The sequence below is a fragment of the Apodemus sylvaticus genome, chromosome 9, assembly GCF_947179515.1.
Source record: "Apodemus sylvaticus chromosome 9, mApoSyl1.1, whole genome shotgun sequence".
Lineage (NCBI taxonomy): Eukaryota > Metazoa > Chordata > Mammalia > Rodentia > Muridae > Apodemus > Apodemus sylvaticus.
This window is the reverse complement of record NC_067480.1, coordinates 30,750,613-30,763,341: the sequence shown is the minus strand read 5'-3', so window position 1 is coordinate 30,763,341 and position 12,729 is coordinate 30,750,613. Positions and strand designations below refer to the sequence as shown.

Sequence of the window (12,729 nt, the reverse complement as noted above, 5' to 3'; positions counted from 1 at the left end):
TTCCTAGCTTCATGAAAATATATTGTAAATTATGATGACAAAATCATACAAGCTACTAGTAGTTTAGCTTCATATGACATCTTTTTCTAAAATCTGACACAAGCATTGACATACTACCATTGCACAGAAGCCAGTAGGCATGGAGATTTTCATGGGACATTTATCAGGATGTTAAAGTTGATAACCCAGGACTGGTTGAAGTCTTCTGCTTCTCTTTCTACCTACGACAATCAATTCAGACCAAGCCTTTTCATTTAAAAAGTTGCTGTGGAATCAAGATAAAAAAATAATTAAGAGACAGTAGCTTTTTTTTTAATATATATTTTTATTTTCTATATTCTTTGCTTACAATCCAAAAGCTTTCCTCTTTCCCAGTTCCCCCCTCCCCATATGTCCCATAAGTCCTCTTCTCTCCATCCATTCTCCTATCTATCCCCCTCCCTTTTTTCTGTCCTGGAACTCCTCTACAATGCTGGATCAAGCCTTTCCAGAATTAGGGCCCTCTTCTTCCTTCTCTTCCTGGGAATCATTTGATATGCTAATTGTATCTTCAGTATTCAGAGCTTCGGGGCTAATTAATATCCACTTATCAATGATTGCATTCTATGTGTATTCTTTTGTGATTGCATTACCTCGCTTAGGATATTTTCCAGTTCCATCCATTTGCCTAAAGAATTCATGAATTCATTGTTTTTAATTGCTGAATAGTACTCCATTGTGTATATGTACCACATTTTCTGTATCCATTCCTCCATTGAGGGACAACTGGGTTCTTTCCAGCTTCTGGCTATTATAAATAAGGCTGCAATGAACATAGTGGAGCATGTGTCCTTATTGCATGCTGGGAAATCCTCTGGGTATATGCCCAGGAGGGGTATAGCAGGGTCCTCTGGAAGTGTCATGTCCAGTTTTCTGAGGAACCGCCAGACTGATTTCCATAGTGGTTGTACCATCTTACAATCCCACCAGCAGTGAAGGAGTGTTCCTCTTTCTCCACATCCTCACCAACACCTGCTGTCTCCTGAGTTTTTAACCTTAGCCATTCTGACTGGTGTGAGGTGAAATCTCAGGGTTGTTTTGATTTGCATTTCCCTAATGGCTAATGATGTTGAGCATTTCTTAAGGTGCTTCTCAGTCATCTGAATTTCTTCAGGTAAAAATTCTTTGTTTAGGTCTGTACCCCATTTTTTAATAAGGTTATTTGGTTCCCTGGGGTCTAACTTCTTGAGTTCTTTGAATATATTGGATATTAGCCCTCTATCTGATGTAGGATTGGTGAAGATCTTTTCCCAATTTGTTGGTTGCAATTTTGTCCTTTTGATGGTGTCCTTTGCCTTACAGAAACTTTGTAATTTCATGAGATCCCATTTGTCAATTCTTGATCTTAGAGCATAAGCTATTGGTGTTCTGTTCAGGAACTTTTCCCCTGTGCCTATGTCCTCAAGGGTTTTTCCCAGTTTCTTTTCTATTAGTTTCAGTGTGACTGGTTTTATGTGGAGGTCCTTGATCCACTTGGAGTTCTGAGCTTAGTACAAGGAGATAAGAATGGATTCTCCTGCATGCTGACCTCCAATTGAACCAGCACCATTAGTTGAAAAGGCTATCTTTTTTCCACTGGATGTTTTCAGCTCCTTTGTCGAAGATAAAGTGACCATAGGTGTGTAGATTCATTTCTGGGTCTTCAATTCTATTCCATTGGTCGACTTGCATGTCACTGTGCCAATACCATGCAGTTTTTTTCTTTCTTTTTTCTTTTTTTTTATTTGATATATTTTTTATTTACATTTCAAATGATTTCCCCTTTTCTGGCCCCCCACTCCTCGAAAGTCACATAAGCCCCCTTCACTCCCCCTGTTCTCCCACCCACCCCTTCCCACTTCCCTGTTCTGCTTTTGCCTTATACAGCTACATTGAGTCTTTCCAGAATCAGGGGCCACTCCTCCGTACTTCTTGTACCTCATTTGATGTGTGGATTATGTTTTGGGTATTCCAGATTTCCTGGCTAATATCCACTTATTAGTGAGTGCATACCATGATTGATCTTTTGAGACTAGGTTACCTCACCTAGTATGATGTTCTCCAGCTCCATCCATTTGCCTAAGAATTTTATGAATTCATTGTTTCTAATGGCCGAATAGTACTCCATTGTGTATATATACCACATTTTTGCATCCATTCTTCTGTTGAGGGATAGCTGGGTTCTTTCCAGCTTCTGGCTATTATAAATAGGGCTGCTATGAACATAGTGGGGCATATATCCTTATTACATGCTAGGGAATCCTCTGGGTATGTGCCCAGGAGTGGTATAGCAGGATATTGCGGAAGTGACATGCCCAGTTTTCTGAGGAACCGCCAGACTGATTTCCAGAGTGGTTGTACCAATTTGCAACCCCACCAGCAGTGGAGGAGTGTTCCTCTTTCTCCACATCCTTGCCAACATCTGCTGCTTCCTGAGTTTTTAATCTTAGCCATTCTGACTGGTGTAAGGTGAAATTTCAGGGTTGTTTTGATTTGCATTTCCCTAATGACTAATGAGGTTGAGCATTTTTTAAGATGTTTCTCTGTCATCCGAAGTTCTTCAGGTGAGAATTCTTTGTTTAACTGTGTACCCCATTTTTAATAGGGTTATTTGGTTTTCTGGGGTCTAACTTCTTGAGTTCTTTGTATATATTGGATATTAGCCCTCTATCTGATGTAGGGTTGGTGAAGATCTTTTCCCAATTTGTTGGTTGCTGATTCGTCCTTTTGATGGTGTACTTTGCTTTACAGAAACTTTGTAATTTTATGAGGTCCCATTTGTCAATTCTTGATCTTAGAGCATACGCTATTGGTGTTCTGTTCAGAAACTTTCTCCCTGTACCGATGTCCTCAAGGGTCTTCCCCAGTTTCTTTTCTATTAGCTTCAGAGTGTCTGGCTTTATGTGGAGGTCCTTGATCCATTTGGATTTGAGCTTAGTACAAGGAGACAAGGATGGGTCAATTTGCATTCTTCTGCATGCTGACCTCCAGTTGAACCAGCACCATTTGTTGAAAAGGCTGCCTTTTTTCCATTAGATGTTTTCAGCCCCTTTGTTGAGGATCAAGTGGCCATAGGTGTGTGGGTTCATTTCTGGATCTTCAATCCTGTTCCATTGATCTGCCTGCCTGTCACTGTACCAATACCATGCAGTTTTTAACACTATTGCTCGGTAGTATTGCTTAAGGTCAGGAATAGTGATTCCCCCAAAATTTCTTTTGCTTTTAAGAATAGTTTTAGCTCTCCTGGGTTTTTGTTATTCCAGATGAATTTGAGAATTGCTCTTTCTAACTCTATGAAGAATTGATTTGGGATTTTGATGGGTATTGCGTTGAATCTGTATATTGCTTTTGACAAAATGGCCATTTTAACTATATTAATCCTGCTGATTCATGAGCATGGGAAGTTTTTCCATTTTTTGAGGTCTTCTTCTATTTCCTTCTTCAGAGTCTTGAAGTTCTTGTCATATAGATCTTTCACATGTTTGGTAAGAGTCACCCCTTTGTAATTTTATGAGGTCCCATTTGTCAATTCTTGATCTTAGAGCATACGCATACTTTATACTGTTTGTGGCTATTGTGAAGGGTGTCATTTCCCTAATTTCTTTCTCAGCCTGCTTATCCTTTGAGTATAGGAAGGCTACTGATTTATTTGAGTTGATTTTATAACCTGCCACTTTGCTGAAGTTGTTTATCAGCTGTAGGAGTTCTCTGGTGGAGTTTTTTAGGTCACTTAAGTATACTATCATGTCATCTGCAAAGAGTGATAATTTTACTTCTTCCTTTCCAATTTGTATCCCATTGGCCTCCTTATGTTGTCTAATTGCCCGAGCTAGTACCTCAAGTACAATATTGAAAAGATAAGGAGAAAGGGGGCAGCCCTGTCTAGTCCCTGATTTTAGTGGGATTGCTTCAATTTTCTCTCCATTTAGTTTGATGCTGCTGGCTACCAGTTTGGTGTATATTGCTTTTACTATGTTTAGGTATGGGCCCTGAATTCCTGTTCTTTCCAAGACTTTAAGCATGAAAGGATGCTGAATTTTGTCAAATGCTTTTTCAGCATCCAATGAAATGACCATGTGGTTTTTTTCTTTGTGTTTGTTTATGTAGTGGATTGCATTGATGGATTTCCGTATATTGAACCAACCCTGCATCCCTGGAATAAGCCCACTTGATCGTGGTGGATGATCGACTTTATGTGTTCTTGGATTCGGTTGGAAAGAATTTTATTGAGTATTTTTGCATCGATGTTCATAAAGGAAATTGGCCTGAAGTTCTCTTTCTTTGTTGGATCTTTGTGTGGTTTTGGTATCAGCATAATTGTGTCTTCGTAGAAGGAGTTGGGTAGTGTTCCTTCTGTTTCTATTTTGTGGAATAGTTTGAAGAGTATTGGTGTTAGGTCTTCTTTGAAGGTCTGATAGAATTCTGCACTGAAGTCATCTGGTCCTGTGCTTTTTTTGGTTGGAAGGCTTTCTATGACCCCTTCTATTTCTTTAGGGGTTATGGAACTGTTTAGATGAGCTATTTGGTCCTGATTTAATTTTGGTATTTGGTATTTGTCTAGGAAATTTTCCATTTCCTCCAGATTCTCCAGTTGTGTTGAGTATAGGCTTTGGTAGTAGGATCTGATTTTTTTTTAATTTCCTCAGTTTCTGTTGTTATATCCCCCTTTTCATTTCTAATTTTGTTAATTTGGATACTTTTTCTGTGCCCCTTGGTCAGTCTGGCTAAGGGTTTATCTATCTTGTTGATTTTCTCAAAGAACCAGCTCCTGGATAAAATGATTCTTTGTATGACTCTCTTTGTTTCCACTTGACTGATTTCAGCCCTGAGTTTGATGATTTCCTATCTTCTACTCCTCCTGGGTGAATTGGCTTCTTTTTGTGCCAGGGATTTCAGGTGTGTTGTTAAGCTGCTAGTGTATGCTCTCTCCATTTTCTTTTTGGAGGCACTCAGGGCTATGAGTTTTCCTCTTAGCACTGCTTTCATTGTGTCCCAAAGATTTGAGTATGTTGTGCCTTCATGTTCATTAAATTCTAAAATGTTTCTGATTTCTTTCCTTATTTCTTCTTTGGCCAAGGTGTCATTGAGTAGACTATTGTCCAGCCTCCATGTGTATGTGGGCTTTCTGCTGTTTTTGTTGCTGTTGAAGACCACTCTTACTCCATAGTGATCCTATAGGAGGCATGGGATTAGTTCAATCTTTTTATATTTGTTTAGGTCTGCCTTGTGACCAATTATATGGTTGATTTTGGAGAAGGTACCATGAGGTGCTGAGAAAAAGGTATATTCTTTTGTTTTAGGGTGAAATGTTCTATAAATATCAGTCAAGTCCAATTGGTCCAAAGCTTCAATTAGTTTTATTGTGTCCCTGTTTAGTTTCTGTTTTCCTGATCCGGTCCATTGAGGAGAGTGGAGTGTTGAAGTCACCCACAATTATTGTGTTAGGTGCAGTGTGTGCTTTGAGCTTTAGTAACGTTTCTTTTACGAATGAGGGTGCCCTTGCATTTGGCGCATAGATATTCAGAATTGAAAGTTTTTTCTTGGTGGATTTTTTTTTTTTTTACCAGCAAGAAGTGTCCTTCTGTATCTCTTTTGATGACTTTAGGTTGAAAGTCAATTTTATCTGATATTAGAATGGCTACTCTGGCTTGTTTCCTGAGACTATTGGCTTGTAAAATTGTCTTCCAGCCTTTTACTCTAAGGTAGTTTTTGTCTTTGACATTGAGGTGTGTTTCCTGTATGCAGAAAAATGTAGGGTCCTGTTTCCTTATCCAGTCTGTTAGTCTATGTCTTTTTATTGTGGAGTTGAGTCCATTGATGTTAAGAGATATTAAGGAATAGTGATTATTACTTCCTGTCATTTTCAATATCATTTTTATATTTGCGTGCTTATCTTCTTTGGGGTTTGATGAAAGAAGGTAACTATCTTGCTTTTTCCTGGGTGTTGTTTCCCTCCTTGTATTGGAGTTTTCTTCCTATTATTCTTTGTAGAGCTGGGTTTGTAGAAAGATATTGTGTAAATTTGGTTTTGTCATGGAATATCTTGGTTTCTCCATCTATGGTGATTGAGATTTTTGCTGGGTATAAGTAGTCTTGGCTGACATTGTGTTCTCTTAGAGTCTGCATGAGATCTGCCCAGGATCTTCTAGCTTTCATGGTCTCTGGTGAGAAGTCTGGTGTGATTCTGTTAGGTCTTCCTTTATATGTTACATGGCCTTTTTCTTTTGCTGCCTTTAATATTCTTTCTTTGTTTAGTACATTTGGGCTTTTGATTATTATGTGATGAGAGGTATTTCTGCTCAGGTCCAGTCTGTTTGGAGTTCTGTAGGCTTCTTGTATATTCATGGGCATCTCTCTCTTTAAGTTGGCAAAGTTTTCTTCCATAATTTTGTTGAAGATATTTGCTGGCCCTTTCAGCTGTAAATCTTCACTCTCATCTATACCTATAATCCTTAGGTTTGGTCTTCTCATTGTGTCCTGGATTTCCTGGATGTTCTGGGATACAAGCTTTTTACATTTTGCATTTTCTTTGACTGTTGAGCCAATGGTTTCTTTGGTATCTTTGGCATCTGAGATTCTTTCTTCCATCTCTTGTATTCTGTTATTGATATTTGAATCTATGGCCCCTGATTTCTTCTCAAGGTTTTCTATCTGCAAAGTTGTCTCCCTTTGTGATTTCTTAGTTGTTTCTACTTTTGATTTTAGATCCTGGATGGTTTTGCTTAGCTCCTTCACTTGCTTGCTTGTATTTTCCTGTAATTCTTTAAGAGATTTTTGTGTTTCCTCTTTCATGACTTCTGCTGTTTGACTCACTTTCTCCTGCATTTCTTTAAGCTTTTTTTGTGTTTCTTCTTTATTGGCTTCTATCTCTTGACCCTTATTCTCCTGAATTTCTTTAAGTGATTTTTGTGTTTCCATTATACGGGTTTCTAGCTTATTCATGTTCTCCTGTATTTCTTTAAGAGATTCATTTATGTCCTTTTTGTGTTCTTCTAGCAGCATCATGAACAGTGATTTTTAAATCCAAATCTTGTTTTTCTGGTATGTTTGTGTAACCAGGACTTGCTGATGTTGGAGAGTTTGGTTCAGACGCTGCCATATTGCCTAGATTTCTGTTAGTAGCGTTCCTCTGTTTGCCCTTTGCCATCTTGTTATTTGTGGTGTTAGTTGGTCTCGTCTCTGGCTGGTGTTTGTGACTCCTGTGAGGATGTAGGGCTATTTCTGCAACACTGGATGGCTGGTTTTCCCCTGTTGCAGATTGCTGATGTGCTGTCCTCCTCTTGGGTGCCCTTGGAGCCCTAGTGTGCCTTGCCTCAGATTGTGTGAAGCAGGCAGTGCCGGTTTGCTCCTTCAGTGAGTGCTGATGGTGTATGCTGCAGGACCTTTTCCAAGTGCTGGTCACTCTGCTGGGCAGCCGATCTCCCAACTGGGTTAGTGCACACAAGGCTAGCCTAGCTACTGAGGCCCTGAATCTAGGCAAAAGCCTGTCAGGCTAAGGCTAAGGCCCAGCAAAGTTCCCCTGGGGCTATGACTGTTAATTGGTTCTGTCAAGTGGCCAGGATGGCTCCCTGAAAGTTCCAGGAGAGTCTGCTAGGCTAACAACCTCCTGGCCGGGTTGGCACACAGATGGCCCACTGAGCAGCCCAGGGCCTGAGGGCAGTCCAAGGCCTGTCTGGCTTAGACCCCAGCTATGTTAGCCTCAGGCTATGACTCTTAGCTGACTTTGCCTGCTAGAACTCTCTGGCGTCCTGTAGTCCAAATGGTAGCGCGAGCGCACGCACCGGCTGGGCCGGGCAAACAAACTCCTGGCCAGTTTGTCACACCACGCCCCCCCACACACACACAACAGCCCTGGGCCTGGGTGCAGGCCAACGCCCGTCGGGCTTAGAACCCCCCCACCCACACACACACACACAATGTTGGCCTTGGGTTATATCTGCGTACCTTAGTCTGTCTGATTTCTCTGGCACCAGAGATCCAAGATGGAGGCGAGTCTCTTGTAACTGACTGGAGGGAGGCAGAGTTCTGATGTAGCTTCTGTGCGGTGAAAGGCGCTGTAAATCTGCCACGGCTTGCAGCATGGCTCGGGCACAAGGCCTGCCTCGACCCTGTCACCTTGGTTCCACTGCTGATGGCCCTTCCACTGGACCAGCTGCTGCTGCTCCTGCTACTGCCGCCGCCGCCTAATACCATGCAGTTTTTAACACTATTGCTCTGTAGTATTGCTTGAGGTCTGGGATACTGATTCCCCCAGAAGTTCTTTTACTGTGGAGAATAGTTTTAGCTATCCTGGGTTTTTTGTTATTCCAGATAAATTTGAGAATTGCTTTTTCTAACTCTGTGAAGAACTGAGTTGGGATATTGATAGGGATTGCATTGAATCTATATATTGCTTTTGGCAAGATGGCCATTTTAACTATATTAATCCTGCCAATCCATGAGCATGGAAAATTTTTCCATTTTCTGAGGTCTTCTTCAATTTCCTTCTTCAGTGACCTGAAGTTCTTGTTGAATAGATCTTTCACTTGTTTGGTTAGAGTCACACCAAGATAACTTCATATTGTTTGTGGCTATTGTGAAGGGTGTCATTTCCCTAACTTCTTTCTCAGCCTGCTTATCCTTTGAGTATAGGAAGGCAACTGATTTGCTTGAGTTGATTTTATAACCTGCCACTTTGCTGAAGTTGTTTATCAGCTGTAGGAGTTCTCTGGTGGAGTTTTTGGGGTCACTTAAGTATACTATCATGTCATCTGCAAAGAGTGATAATTTGACTTCTTCCTTTCCAATTTGTATCCCTTTGACCTCCATATGTTGTCGAATTGCTCTAGCTAGAACTTCATGTACTATATTGAAATGATATGGAGAGAGAGGACAGCCTTGTCTAGTCCCTGATTTTAGTGGGATTGCTTCAAGTTTCTCTCCATTTAGTTTGATGTTGGCTACCGGTTTCCTGTATATTGCTTTAACTATGTTTAGGTATGGGCCTTGAATTCCTGTTCTTTCCAAGACTTTTAGCATGAAAGGATGCTGAATTTTGTCAAATGCTTTTTCAGCATCCAAAGAAATGACCATGTGGTTTTTTTCTTTGAGTTTGTTTATGTAGTGGATTGCATTGATGGATTTTCTTATATTGAACTATCACTGCATCCCTGGGATAAAGCCCACTTGATCATGGTGGATAATCATTTTTATGTGTTCTTGGATTCGGTTGGCAAGAATTTTATTGAGTATTTTTGCATCGATATTTATAAGGGAAATTGGCCTGAAGTTCTCTTTCTTTGTTGGATCTTTGTGTTGTTTTGGTATCAGTGTAATTATGACTTCGTAGAAGGAGTTGGGTAGTGTTCCTTCTGTTTCTATTTTGTGGAACAGTTTGAAAGAGTATTGGTGTTAGGTCTTCTTTGAAGGTCTGATAGAATTCTGCACTGAAGCCATCTGGTCCCTTGCTTTTTTTGGTTGGGAGACTTTCTATGACCCCTTTTATTTCTTTAGGAGTTATGGGCCTGTTTAGATGATCTATTTGATCCTGATTTAATTTTGGTGTTTGGTATCTGTCTAGGAAATTGTCCATTTCCTCCAGATTCTCCAGTTGTGTTGAGTATAGGCTTTGGTAGTAAGATCTGATGATTTTTTTAATTTCCTCAGTTTCTGTTGTTATATCTCTCTTTTCATTTCTAATTTTGTTAATCTGGATACTGTCTCTGTGCCCTTTGATTAGTCTGGCTTAAGGATTTATCTATCTTGTTGATTTTTCTCAAAGAACCAGCTCCTGGTTTTGTTGCTTCTTTGTATGGTTCTCTTAGTTTCTACTTGATTGATTTCAGCCCTGAGTTTGATGATTTCCTGCCTTCTACTCCTCCTGGGTAAATTAATTTTTTTTTTTTGCTCCAGGGCTTCCAGGTGTGTCATTAAGCTGCTAGTGTATGCTCTCTCCATTTTCTTTTTGGAGGCACTCAGGGCTATGAGTTTTCCTCTTAACACTGCTTTCATTGTGTCCCATATATTTGGCTATGTTTAGTCTTCATTTTCATTACATTCTAAAAAGTCTTTGATTTCTTTATTTCTTCCTTGACCAAGGTATCATTGAGTAGAGTATTATTCAGTTTCCATGTGCATGTGGGCTTTCTGTTGTTTTTGTTGCTATTGAAGACCACTTTTACTCCATAGTGATCTGATAGGAGGCATGGGATTATTTCGATCTTCTTATATTTGTTGAGGTCTGTCTTGTGACTAATTATATGGTCGATTTTGGAGAAGGTACCATGAGGTGCTGAGAAAAAGGTATATTCTTTTGTTTTAGGGTAAAATGTTTTATATATATACCTATCAGAATCTTTATATATATATAAAGAATCTGTTAAATCTAATTGGTCCAAAGCTTCAATTAGTTTCACTGTGTCCCTGTTTAGTTTCTGTTTTCCTGATCGGTCCATTGAAGAAAGTGCAGTGTTGAAGTCACCCACAATTATTGTGTTAGGTGCAATGTGTGCTTTGAGCTTTAGTAAAGTTTCTTTTATAAATGAGGGTGCCTTTGCATTTGGAGCATAGATGTTCAGGATTGAGAGTCCTTCTTGGTGTGTTTTTCCTTTGACCAGCAAGAAGTGTCCCTCAGTGTCATTTTTGATGACTTTAGGTTGAAAGTCAATTTTATCTGATATTAGAATGGCTACTCCGGCTTGTTTCCTGAGACCATTTCCTTGTAAAATTGTCTTCCAGCCTTTTACTCTAAGGTAGTGTTTGTCTTTGACACTGAGGTGTGTTTCCTGTATACAGCAAAATGTAGGATCCTGTTTATGTATCCACTCCGTTAGTCTATGTCTTTTTATTGGGGCATTGATGTTAAGAGATATTAAGGAATAGTGATTATTACTTCCTGTCATTTTTGATGTTATCTTTTATATTTGATTGGTTATCTTCTTTTGGGATTGATGAAAGAAGGTTACTATCTTGCATTTTCCAGGGTGAAGTTTCCCTCCTTGTGTTGGTGTTTTCCTCCTATTATCCTTTGTAGGGCTGGGTTTGTGGTAAGATATTGGGTGAACTTGGTTTTGTCATGGAATATCTTGGTTTCTCCATCTATGGTGATTGGGAGTTTTGCTGGGTATAATAGTTTTGGCTGGCATTTGTGTTCCCTTAGAGTCTGCATGAGATCTGCCCAGGATCTTCTAGCTTTCATGGTCTCTGGTGAGAAGTCTGGTGTGATTCTGATAGGTCTTCCTTTATATGTTACTTGGCCTTTTTCTCTTGCTGCCTTTAATATTCTTTCTTTGTTTAGTACATTTGAGCTTTTGATTATTATGTGATGAGAGGTATTTCTGCTCAGGTCCAGTCTGTTTGGAGTTCTGTAGGCTTCTTGTATATTCATGGGCATCTCTCTCTTTAGGTTAGGGAAGTTTTCTTCCATAATTTTATTGAAGATATTTGTTGGCCCTTTAAGTTGTAAATCTTCACTTTCATCTATGCCTATAATTCTTAGGTTTGGTCTTCTCATTGTGTCCTGGATTTCCTGGATGTTTTGGGTTACAAGCCTTTTGCATTTTGCATATTCTTTAACTGTTGAGTCCATCGTTTCTATGGTATCTTCAGCATCTGAGATTCTTTCTTCTATCTCTTGTATTCTGTTGTTGATATTTGCATCTATGTCCCCTGATATCTTCCCAAGGTTTTCTATCTCCAAAGTTGTCTCCCTTTGTGATTTCTTAGTTGTTTCTACTTCTGATTTTAGATCCTGGATGGTTTTTCTTAGCTTCTTCACTTGCTTGTTTGTGTTTTCCTGTAATTCTTTAAGAGATTTTTGTGTTTCCTCTTTCATGACCTCAGCCTGTTGACCAAAGTTTTCCTGTATTTCTTTAAGTGATTTTTGCATTTCCTCCTTATTGGCTTCTGAGTTCTCCTGAATTTCTTTCAATGATTTTTGTGGATTGGTTGTTTCCCTTGTAAGGGCTTCTAACTTTTGATCCATTTTCTCCTGAATTTCTTTAAGAGATTTATTTATGTCCTTCATGTGATCCTGTAACAGCATCATGATCAGTGATTTTAAATCCATATCTTGTTTTTCTGGAGTGTTGGTGTATCCAGGACATGCTGCTAATGGAGAATTGGGTTCAGATGCTGCCATATTGCCTTGATTTCTGTTAGTAACGTTCCTGTGTTTGCCTTTTGCCATCTAGTTCTCACTGGTGTTAGTTGGTCTTGTTGTCAATGCTGGACTCACCAGTGCAAGCTTCCTCTTCGCAGCTGGTCTCCTGGTGCCCAGCTGACCTCCTACACTGCCTGGATACTGGGTGCAGTGGCCCAGGCTGTTCCTGATCCCGAAGCGGAGGCCTGAAGGCTCCAGCCAGAGGCCTCAGGGCTGGATCCTCTGCTCTGCAGGGCCTGACTCACCCGAGCACTGACAGTAGCTTTTTAACATTATTAACTAGGGATACCTTGGGAATGAAAGATCTCAGAGAGAAGAGAAAGATACTGCATTGATTCTAACATTCTCCATAACTTTTTACTAGATACATTTGTGATTAGCCACTCAAAAACTAAGCAGGGGGCAGAAGCTTCTGATATACACAGGGATCTCTTCTTTTCATTTGTTTTTTGATTTTTTTTATTCATTTTTCCTTTATTATACAATTAGTGTTATTTTAAAGTCACCTTTATTTTCTCTCTTCCTACATTCTTCTATATTCTCCTTGCTTTATTGATTTATTTCCTCTTTAA

The 12,729-nt window shown here is 39.6% G+C and overlaps 1 protein-coding gene across 1 annotated transcript in view; it reads right to left on the bottom strand.

Annotated features, from left to right (window-relative positions):
* The window catches only part of Col4a4 (collagen type IV alpha 4 chain), a 133,021-nt gene that overhangs the window by 77,236 nt on the left and 43,056 nt on the right, over nucleotides 1-12,729 (bottom strand). The window lies entirely within an intron of this gene.